Here is a 12,604-nt window from a genome sequence, read left to right as displayed (position 1 = left end):
ACAAACCTACAGATATAGTGCAACGAAGATATCCAAAGATATTATTGACATTCTTAAAGTACTAGTACAAAGACGTGCAAAGTTGGCTAATATAAAAACAGCTGGTAAAAAACATCAAGATTACTATACGGTTCATAAAGTGCTAGTGCTATAAGGTGCGAGAGCCGCCGATTTAAAGCAGCAAAAATATTATTGCAATTCTTAAAGTGCTAATGCAGTAACGTGCAAAATTGGCTTATATAAAGTGGCTAGTGCAATAAAGTGCAGAAACCGCCGATATATAGCAGCAAAAATATTATTACAATTCTTAAAGTGCAAATGCAGTATCGTGCAAAATTGGCTAATATATACGATAAAGTGCACATACAGCCGATATAACACAGCAAATATATACTTGCAGTTCTTAAAGTGCAAATGCAATAACATCTAAAAATTGACTAAAATAAAACCTTCTTAACATAGTCTTAAATTGGAGTGGAAATAGTACGTTACCCCTTTAGTGTCCAACACCTTCCTCAAATTGTTTTAGATTAGAGTGGGAATAGTAAATATCACCCCTTTAATGTCTAACACCTTCCCCAAATTGATTTAGACTGGAGAGGGAACTGTACATGTGACCCATGCAGTGTCCAAAACCTTCCCCAAATTATTTTAGATTCAAGTGCAGTAATAAATGTCACCGTTTAGTACCCAACACCTTCCCCAAATTGGTTTAGATTGGAGTGGGAATAGTAAATGTCAAAACTTTAGTGCCCAACGCCTTCCCTAAATTAGTTTAGATTGGAGTGGGAATAGTAAATGTGAGCTCTTTAGTGTCCAATACCTTTCCCCAATATAGTTAGATTGGGGTGGAAATAGTAAACGTCAGCCCTTTAGTGTCCAACATCTTCCCCCAGTATGGTGTGATTAGAGTGGGAATGGTAAACGTCATCCCTTGAGTGTCTAATCATTTTTTTCAATGATTTATTTTGGAGTATGATTTTTTAAGTTTAGATTTTCATTCTGAAATATTTTATTTTACCTTTCATATGTAAGTACCAAAAGTACTTTGTGTTATTTTAGATATATTGTCGGTTATAAGAAATATTAAAAAAAGAAAGTTTGTTGTATGTTTATAACCATTAATATTATTCATCAAATTTTCTTCTGTAATAAAGACATGCAACGTATTTACCAATATTAGTTTGTTTCCATAGTTTATTTATTGTATATTTTTTTAATTTTAATCCTATATACTCTAAGTTAAAAATTAACATTTATATAAAGTTGAGTAAATATAATTTTTTTTGAAATACTTTTCACTAATAAAAAAACATGTAACATATTTCAATACCATAGTATGTTGTATATTTCCAACTTTTATTTTACATTGCTCAATCATTTTTTACATTTCTTAACTTTTTATATATACATTTTTTCAACATCATTTTAACATATGTATATTAAATATTTGTATATACTCTATACTAATATTTAATTTATACTTTGCAATTTGTTTTATATTTTATGACAAGATTTATTATGTTTTGAATGTTTATTACTTTTATTTTGTTATACATTTATTCAAATTTTTTACACTATTCCCCATTCATTTCAATGGGTAGATAGTCATTTTGTTTTTAGTTTTTCTTAGCTGCCATTTTTTTTTGCAGCTACCTGCCATTTTGTAACCTATTTGTATTTCCTATTCATTTCTATGGGGAGATAGTCATTTTCTTTTAGTTTCTCTTAGTTGCCATTTTTTTTACCGCTGCCTTCCATTTTGTAACCTATTTGTGGTCTTTTTAGTATATTTTCCCAAGCGCAGGTCGCTTTAAGGTGTTGCTGTTCATCGGAACAGATAAGTTCAGACAAAGGATTTTTTAAGGGTTTTGAGGGTAGGTAGGGTTTAGTGTTTATAGTGTTGTATGAGTTTCCTTTTTGTATTTAGATGTATTACTGTTACTGTTTTTCACTAGTTTGTAGTTTTGGCTTTCTGCGGACTATTTTAGAATTGTATCACTTTGTTATGTTCAATGTTAATTATATTTTGATGATTAACTTTTATGTATATGTATTTTTGGAAAAGTAATGTGTTTTGCTGGTGGGTTTTTTCATTTACTTTACAGGTTTTACAAGCGTGTCCTAAGGTCATTGGGAGTTTACTTTTTTATATTAGGGGATTCTTTTCTAGCTTATAATAAACCAATGCATTTTACTTTGATTTCCTTTTTTTCATGTTTCCTGGAGCGTTTGCTTTTTTCAAACACTTTTTTGGGTTCTTATGGTTCCTAAAAACTTGGATTTGTTTTATTTGTGCATTATTTGGGGCTTTTTGGACAAAATTTTTCCCATTTTTGGTGTATTTTTATTACGTGGCTACAGAGAAAGATCTGTCACTATAAAACAGTAAGTTTTACTTATTTCTTTTTTTTTGTTGGTGGGAGATGTGTAAGAATTATGCGACTGTTATGTGGAAATGTTTTGTTTCTGTGTTGTAACTATTTTATGTGATGAATTGAGTTTGTTTTTAACTTCCTTGGTTTGTGGGGTTACATTTTAAAAAACAATTATATATAATTTTATTATATCAGTCTTCAATAATATGGTTATTTTAATATTTTTTTTGACTGATGTAATAAAATAATATATTTATTATTTGAAATAAAAAAGATTTGGTATGTTAGTTTAGAGTTTGTCATAGTTTTTAAAACTTTGGTGGATTAATATTTATTTTCTAACATGCTTTTGGCTAAGATTTCTAAGTAATCCTCTACTTTGTTATTTATGAAGAGTTTTACTTTAAACTGTAGCCTCTCCTACACTATTTTGGTTAGTTTGCGAAATTTAGGGACAGTTTGGCTAACAAATTGCTCCATTTGTAGTTCTTGGTAGCTTTGCACTTTTTGTAATGCTTCTATAAATTTATAGAGTATAGGTTGGGTTCTGCTTAGTGTGGATTGGATGTCATTGTGCCATCCTTACATTGCGTTGTATGTCTGCGCTTCCTGTGCCAAGATGCTGTCATAGACATTCCACCATGGTATTTGGAATTTGGGTTGGCATCTGTACCCTGAGCCATGCAGTCTGACAACCCAAGTATCTTTGAAATAGTTCATTAGGGGACTACGTTTGTCTTCATTTTGTTGGGAGAAAGGGCTTTCTATTAGTACATTGCAGTGGTTGGCTACCTCTGTAACTGAGACATAGGCTAGTACTATCATTTGTTTACTTTCGAAGGCAAATTCGCTCTTTGTAGAATATTCAGCAATTAGGGCCTAATTACAAGTTTTGCGGTCCACAGGTCCGCCAAACCCGTGGTGGAGGTGTGGTGAATCGGGGACCGCTGCACTAGCGATCCAACCGCCGTATTACGAGTCTGACTATGGTGGCCAGAGGACTGCAGCAACTGCCAGAGTTCCGCGATCCCTGGCAGTGGCATGGCAGTCTGAGGTCGCAATATGCTTGGCGGTGCTGTTGGGGCACAGCCAAGCATATTACAAGGTTCCTCAGCGCCGGCGGTCTCATGGCAGTGTTCACGCCATGAAAATGTTTGCAATGAGAAAACTAAGGGGGTCCTATAGAACCCTCTGTTGCCTCTGGTCCAGGGGATACCTGCAGGGGGAACATGGTGTGCCCCCCTGTGTTCATGCTTAATAGGCACCACCTTGGGACTGCCGTGCGACCATCTGCCAAACCGCGAGGAAACTCCTAATCTGGCAGGTGACTGGCAGTCGAGTTTGGTGGCATGAAAGCAGGACACTGGCATGGCTGCCCACTGCCACACTGCCAAACTCGTAATCAGGCCCTTAATCTACTTTTTTCGAGGTGTTTCCAAATACTTTGATTGAAATTATTTTAACAGCTTTATATGGCTCTGTAGGGGTGCATTTTAAGAATGGTTTGTTCAAAGTTTTGATTATTTTTGGAGGATAATAGTTATTTATTTTATGTTTTCTATGATTTTAGAGTTTGTTGTCAGTGCTGCTTTGTTTCTGTATTAGTAGCGCATATATAAAAGGGATATTTGTGTTTTGAAATTCACCATCTATGGTGAATATCCGAGTGAATGGTTTGGGACACATTTTGAAGGTCCCATCCATGTTTGACAGTGGCTAAGTTTTACTAAGTTGTTTGCTTTAGAAAATATTAGGATTTGTTTCTCATAACTAAGGTTGTCATATAAAAGGAAAGTCTCTTCTTTGTGTGTAAATGTTCAATGTTCAGGTACGTGTATATCTTGGTATCTTCAAGGAACAGGTGGGGTATCACTAGTGGCTTTTTTAGTTCTTGTAACAAAACATTTTATTGTGAGGATATGTGATACTTGGCCTGTTATGTGCTCGGGGACTTTATAGAAATATATCTTTATGGGTTTTGGGTGTGGGTTCCTTGTAGATATTGCTAATATCCTGCAATGTCTTCTTAGTTCTATTTATTTCACATTTGGGGGGTGGTTGTGCTCTGTTGCATCAATTACAACATCATCTTTTGTAGTTGCCCCCCTGTAGCGTGCATTAGAATAATATTTAGTACATTTCCAGTTTATGTTTTCTGATGATGCCCTGTCTGGGCTGTCTACACCTACAGCCCGGACAGGGCATCATCAGAAAACATAAACTGGAATCTGGAACTGGAACCTGCGATTTAGTTACTGCTTTCCTTTCTGTGAAAGCACAGCTTTAGTCATTGTTTCTGAATGCAGTGTCATTGTATAAATTTATGTAATATTTTAAAGTCTGTACATTTGTTAATTACGTGCAAAAATATGCAACAGCTTCTATTTTGTATATTTACAAGTATTTTCTGTTTAGATATTTCACATGGCTTTGCAAATTTTCCGTTGGGGGTGTTCTAATGTAGAGCAGGTGTTTTCTATATTGTTGGCTGAAAAAGAAACAGTTTTATTTTAAATGTTAATTTGTAGGTAGTGTATAGATCTTGAGGATAATAGGTTTATTTTTGCTTGTTATATGGGTGAGTTTTTAATCTTTTATAAATGTACATTGACTTTCTTATACCCTTGTGCTGGTTTGTGATAGCTGTTATTTTCTGGCAGACTTCAATTTTTTCACATTGTAGTTTTTTCTCTTAGAAAGTCTATGTAAAGAGATAGAAGTCGGAGAGCGTTTTATTTGCTATTTTACTTTTTTAAGTTTTAAAACAATTATGTTTTAAATATAAGTTTTACTTAATTGGAGCCTGATTACGATGGCGGACGGACCTCTGTCCATCCACCATCATTACGGGAATCGGGACCGCCCATCCATAAGGCCACAGTCCCACATATGACATTACAATGCGGCCGCCATGTTTTCCATTGCGGTTAGGTGCAGCACCCACCACAATGGAAAAAATTACAAGTTTTGCATTTCCCTGCACTATGTGGCATGCACCATGCGGTGTCTGCAACAGGGTGCAGGGAAATGTAGGGGGCACCATAGGTGCCCCCATGTGCAAAACTGAATTGCCCTTGCTCAAGGGGGCCCGTAACGGGCCCCAAAGTCCCGGGTGTACCACCATGGAAAGGCTGGCGGGGATGGACCATCATAATCCCAATGGCGGTGCCTGGTAGGCTTTGCTACCATGTATGGGATTGTGAGGGCCTCTGCAGCACCGACGGGCTCAAGGAGCCTGTTGGATGTGTAGCAGTTGGAGTTTCTGAACATCATGGTACCTCCTGCCATTATAGTATGGCGGGCGGAAATTGGCCTCACAATTGTGATGAACCTGCCACTGACAGCCTGTCATTGGCGGGTTCACTGCCCTCGTAATGACCCCATAGGTTAGGTAGTTATTTAGATGCATATATTTCTTCTTTATTGGTTAGGTAAGAGAATCCGGCAGAGTTTCCTTGTCTTGCAGAGTTTGTAATTTTTTAAGTATTTAGATGTATAAATTAGTGTGCCTTTCATACTGTTGATTTAATTGTTTGTTTGATTTTATTGCTTAAAGTTGTTTACAGTTATATTCTATTAGTTGGTTCTGGTTTAGTTAGATTGTTTTTTATTTATTAGTCGAGTCCTTCTATGGTCAATGCTAATTTAGTTTTTTTATTTATGATATGTATTTTAATAGTTTGAAAATAAATTCATATATATATATGTTAATTATATTAATGATATAATGTGTATATTTATAACATTTATATTATTGTATTAATTGAATTGTATTAATTGTAGTTATTAATACGTATTAATATCTATTAATATCTATTAATATTTATTAAGGTGTATTAATATTTAGGTTGGTGTTTACATGTTTGTAGTTCATGCTAAAGACTTTTGGAGTTGGATTGGTAATATTTTAGTTATACAATTTATTGGGGTGTATGGCAAATATTTTGTTGATGTAATAATAAAAATGTTCATTTAAATATGTGTATGAATTGTTTTGGGTTTATTTTATTTAATTGTTTTATGTAAAAAGCGTATTTTTATGTATTTGTTAATGATTATTTTGGTGATAATATTGGAGTTGATATTGTGTGATTCAATATTTTTTACATATTGTATAAAAAAGTAACAATATTTTTGTTTCCAAAATTTTGGTTTTTGATATAGGTTAAAATCAATATTTTTCATTTCAAAATATTTATTATTTTAAGAAGCACATAAGGAAATAAGATACAAACAGTAGTGTTACCATTGTAATCAGAAAACTACAAGCAACATATGAGTATCAAAAAACAAATAATGCGAAGCAAACATCAATATATGAGGTCTACTAAGATCAGATAAAAAGTCAATTAAAGAATAGAAATTAAAAATCAGTAGACATATGTAACTATGGTAACACTATCAGGTTATATTTGTGGGAAAAAAGAAGGGAAGGATATGAGAAGATAGAAAAGAAAGAGAACAGAGAAACAGAAGAAAAGGATATAACAACGATATCTGTGCTCTCTATTTTACTAGATAAGTATAGAAAGACAATATTTCTGTTATTGATATTTAATTTCCGATATTTTTGTGTTTCAATATTGTATGCATCAATATTATGCCAGTGATCTGCATTCAAAATACCCAGAGGATTTCATATATGTAAGGATGTTTCCTAAGGGTTGTTTGTCATGCTGGATAGCTAATGATCTATCTCTCCATCCGTCCCTCTGGTCCTCAGCCAACCACTATCGTTCCTGTGTGCCATATAAACAATAGAGCCCTGAAGTTTAAGTTGAAGTGGAAGAGAGTTCACATATATGTAATTGGTATGGACTGGAAACACAGAGACCCCGCTTTATGAGTTGGGTAGACCACAGACCACTAGACTCGTGGAGGTGCGGCGGGCCCCCAACCTTCCGATTATGAGTCAGGCGGAGGGACCACCACAGCCCCGCCCCCAACTGCCAGGGAACCATTTCTGTGGCGGTGTTGCAGCTGGGTAGAAGCATCAATATGCCTGGCGGGACTGGTGCGGTCCCGCCAAGCATATTAGGAGTTTCCTCTCCACCAGGGTTTTCATGGCGATTCCTCCTCCATAAAAACCCTGGCAGAGAGGAAACAAACGGTGCCTCACGCCCTGTGGATGCACACAGGGGGGGCAGAAGATGTGCCCCTCTGTGTGCATGAACACCAGTTCCTGCCCAGCATGGATTTTTCAGTCCATGCCATGCAGGAACTTTTTTTGAAGTTCCCATTGCTGTGCCCATTTTCAGGGCACTTCAGAAAGAAATCTCGTTAGACAGGAGGAAACTCCTAATCTGGTAGATGGACTGCAACAGCTTTGGTGGTGAGGCGGCAGTACGGACCTGGCACTGCACCACCAAAGTCATAATCAGGCCTTGAGTGTGCCTGTACATATCCTTTAAAAGCCCAGAGACACTCAGGAACAATTATCTGGCTACCCTTGATGAATAACTGTTTTAGGTAGGCAGGCTAAAAATTCCAATTTTTGCACAATTAGAGACTAAAAATTATTAGTTCCATGTTTGGCCCAGCTGCTTGTCCAGCTGATCATGGTGGCCCTTCTACCACTGACCTACGTTTAAAGGGTGAATTAAAATTCAGAAATGTATTGTCTTGCTATGTTTTTGTTAATTTCGGGGTGTACACCTGTTAAACACCTGGCAACTTTTGGCATGATCTCCCCAGCCTTTTTGCTTCTGACCTCCTGTTTTTTGACTATGTGCTGTATTTTGTTTTTGCTGGTTTTAGCACTTTACCACTGCTGACCAGTGCTAAAGTGCAAATGCTCCATGTGAAATTTGTATTGATGATTGTTTTATCCATTATAGGCATATTTGATTTACTAGTAGGTTCCTAGTAAAGTGCACCAGGTGTGCCCAGGGTATGTAATTTAAATGCTACTACTGGGCCTCCAGCACTGAATGTGACACCCACATGAGTAGCCCTGCAAGCCTGTCTCAGACCTGCCACTGCAGTGACTTGATGTGCAGTATTAAGCTGCTAATTCAACCTGGCAAGTATCCCTATTTGCCCGACCCAAACCTTCCCTTTTTTAGATGTCCAGGCCAAATCTTCCCTTTTACCACATGTAAGGCGCCCCTAATGTAGATCAAACTCACCCAGTGGGGAGGGTGAAGTGTATTTAAAAGGTAGAACATGTGCTGTTGTGTTTTACATTTCCTAACAGTGAAATACTACTAATTTTGTTTTTCACTATTGCAAGGACTATCTCTCCCACAGAGTAACATGAGTATTGCCTTGAAATGTATTTTAAGTGTAATTTCCAATTGTAAGCAGATAGAGATTTGGAGTTTGGGGTCTCTGAACTCACAATTTAATAACACATCTTTTAGTGAAGTTGGTTTTAAAATTGAGAGTTTGAAAATGCCACTTTTAGAAAGTGATTACAACAAACAGGAGCTGCCCTGTAACCCAGACCTGGTGCTTATAAACAATATGAATGCTACAATGGTTCAGGTTCTTAGTTCAAAGAAAAAAACATTTATGATTTTAAATGATTCATTTTAATAATCCTATTCAAAGATCCAGAAATGGTTCAGTACACTTCAGAAATTTATCAAAAAATATATTTTTCATTCGTAAGAAATATTTTCTACAAGTATACAATAATACAAAAGATGCTCCCAGAGTTACACAAACATATGTCCATAACAAAGACAAACTTTAGAGTGTAAACATAAATAATAACTGTGGCAAAAAAGGAAACAGTTATATACAATGACAGGTTTGTAGAATCACAAAAAAACACTCCTCTTATTTTTTGCCTAGGAAGGTGTCGACTGGGTTTCGACCATACTCAGTTAACAGGTCATCATCAGGACAGAACATATAAAGAGCAATCGTCAGTCGTTCAAACTAGAAAAAGGACGGATAATAATCATAAATAAGGGTACTGAAATCTATTTTTTGGTTATAATCAATACATAGAGTACCAGCTAAGGTACTCTTATTTGAAAAGGCCCAATGAACGGAAAAAAGATCCTTCACCAATCCTAGATTAATATTAAAGAGAAATAAGTCAAAGGCAAATATACCGTAGAAATTAATGAAAGTGTCTAAAGACGTGCAAGGAAATATTGCACCATGGAGCACACCACGTGGAAGTGAAACTCCATGCAAGGCTCATAAAACAATTGGTTACCGAGGCTGATGCAATCTCAGGCAATACGAGAATGAGATAGTCGCTCTATCAGTCAATCACGATGTCTACAAAAAAAATCAGATATTCCAAAATGAATAAGGTGATCCAATAACTTCAGTCAGTGTCCATTATAAGATGAAAGAAAAGGAACTTTCTTAGCCACTTACAAGTATACATGGCCAAATGGAAATTGTCATAGACGGGGGCTATTAGTTTCATAGATTAAATGCTCCTTCCGCGATCCAATCCATGTATTGTTAAGTATTAGCGCAAAGAAAAGAAACTGTCAGCAGTGCACAAAGTGCCTTGTATTACACAAAAAGAAACCGGTTCGACAATGGCTTCTCAGAATACATCAAGTTCAGAATTACCTCGAGTAAAGATGCACTTCTCGTGTCACTGCATTTCAAGTTACACGAATGCCGACGTTGGGGCCACGCATTTTAATCAGCACTGCTCACCAATAGAGAGAGAAAAAAGACTGGAGATATAATGGAAACTTCTGGTTTGGGAAAGTAGCAAAAGATGATTTGATCTCAGAAACAATATTTACAAACCGGATGGCTAACGTAGTTTATCCTATCAAAAATGGGAAACCTAAATTAGTTGGAAAAGGAACCTAATTCCGGATATTAGCTAATCACGGAGGTGTTTCCAATGCACATGTGCACAACTGGAGACAGTGCTGTACAGTGCCTGCAACAGTGATATTAATGGTGCAGACTCCAAAGACTTACTGTCTTCAATTATAAACAAATTGAGTTGCCAACCATTGATACTGTGAAAGAACAACAATTTTATTGATATGACAACCATAAAATAGTCAGTAAAGATTGGTAATCAATAAGTCATCTAAAAAATGTAGAGGGACAGTATACAATAGACCGTGCAAAACATTAGGTGACTAAAGTACAGCACAAGTCACATGTCTCATATAGGATATACAGATAAATATCTAGTGCTGTTTTCCATGAAAAGTCATACTCAGCAACCTTACTGGGGAAACAAAAATACAATGCATATGAAATAAATTGTAATAAAAGCAACATATCTCCCATTCAATACATATAGTTATCCAGTGCTAATTACAGAGGAAAGTCGCAATAATGTCCCAGTTGCGTGGCAGTATGATACAAAGTCAGATTGGAAGAAAAGAGTTACATTCTTCTAGGGTTCAGACCGCTCCTGATACTGCCTCATTTTATCGGTGTTAAGCTTCAAAGTGTTATTAGTCATCCAGGATACAATATTGGAGAGACATGTTTTAAAGTTCTCAAGTCCGTGCTCAGAGTGGTCTCTAAAGGAGAAAATTAGCTGTGTATCATCAGCATATGAGACCACTCTGACTCCATGTGCCTCAATCACCTTTGCCAAGGGTGCTAAGTAGACATTAAAAAAAAGGGGACTAAGAGCCGACCCTTGAGGGACTCCACAGCTAAGGGTTTTTTTATCTTTGGACATGAAGGGTCGACACCACACCTGCTGCGTTCTGTCCATAAGAAATGATTTCATCCAGGCCAGAGGGGTGTCACAAATCCCTATATTATGAAGTCTGTCCAGCAGTATGGAGTGGGAGACAGTGTCGAAAGCCGCGGACAGATCGAGGAGCACCAACATGGCTACCTCTCCTCTGTCAACGCTCTCCCTTCTAGTCTCCGTGACTTCCAATAGTGCTGTCTCCGTACTATATCCGGCCCTAAATCTGGATTGTGAGTCATGAAGAAGATCAATCGACTCCAGATAGTCGGAGAGTTGTTCTTGTACGGTTTTTTCTAGAATCTTTGCTGGTTTGGGGAGAAGTGATATAAGACAATAGTTACTATACACTGCAGGGTCAGCCTCTGACTTTTTTAGAAGAGGGATCAGTATGGCTTGTTTCCATGCTTCCGGGAAATGGCCAGAAAGAAGGGAGGCATTCCATATTGCTGTTAGAGGTTGAATGACAATCGGCGCCACGGACGTGAACACCTGGGCGGGCACAGGGTCTAGCAGGGAACCTGACTTACACTGCTGCATTTTTTGCAAGGCCATATCCATTGAGATAGTTTTGAAGGTACACAACATCTTTTCACAAGTAGGGGTGAGGATTTGGGGTGAAATCTCCTCGCTGGACCTTGCAACAGCATTAAAGGAAGAGAAGATGTCAATAACTTTCTCATGAAAGAAGTCGGAAAGACCATCACAGAGCTCTTGACTAGATTTCATAGAGTGAGTAAGAGCCACTGGTTTGGTGAAGTCTTTCACAATTTGATATAACGTTTTTGCCGAGTTATCAGCGGTGTTAATTTTATTAGCAAAATATTCTCTCATGGTAGTCTGTTTAATTTTGTGAAACTTTTTTAAAGCCATTTTGTATGTTATTTTAGCGGCAGGGTCATAGGTGCGACGCCATAGGCGTTCAAGCCTTTTACAGTTTTTTTTCTTCCCGCAGAGTCGGGGAAAACCAGGGGGCAGAGGGTTTGGTACGGGCCGATGAAAGGGTAATTAGGGGGGCAATGGTATCTATAGCTGTGGTGAGGTGCAGGTTGAATTTCTCGTCGTCGGCATTCAGGTCGTTTGAGAGTTGCCAGTTCAAAGTAGCCACTGCAGGTTCGAGCGTATCACACGTGACTTTATACCACTTTCTCCCTAGGTTCTTCGTCCTACATTGGAGAGTAGGGGGGAAAAGAATCTTCAGGTTGAATGGGATTAAAAAGTGATCTGACCAAGTCAGAGGGCGTGGTACTAGGGTAGTGAGGCCTGGTAGGTTAGAGAATATAAGGTCCAGGGTATGACCCGCTATGTGGGTAGGGCCAAGTACTTTCTAGTCGAGATTTATGCCAGCCATAGTTTCCACCAGGGACCTTGCCTTTGCACAGGTGCTGTCATCAATATGCCGATTGAAATCACCTAAAATGGTGAAGTGAGGGCTTGAGATCAGAGAGACAAAATAAAGCAGAGATCTTCATTTGTTGTTGTCTTCACAAGCAGGTTTACCAACACGACTGAGCCAAGAGACTTGGGTTCACAGATAGTCAAAATACTTCTAGTCAGGGTCTCCACTTGCAAACACAAA

Source organism: Lissotriton helveticus, chromosome 1_2 (genome assembly GCF_964261635.1).
Source record: "Lissotriton helveticus chromosome 1_2, aLisHel1.1, whole genome shotgun sequence".
In the NCBI taxonomy this organism is placed as follows: Eukaryota; Metazoa; Chordata; class Amphibia; order Caudata; family Salamandridae; genus Lissotriton; species Lissotriton helveticus.
This window is presented reverse-complemented; position numbering follows the sequence as displayed.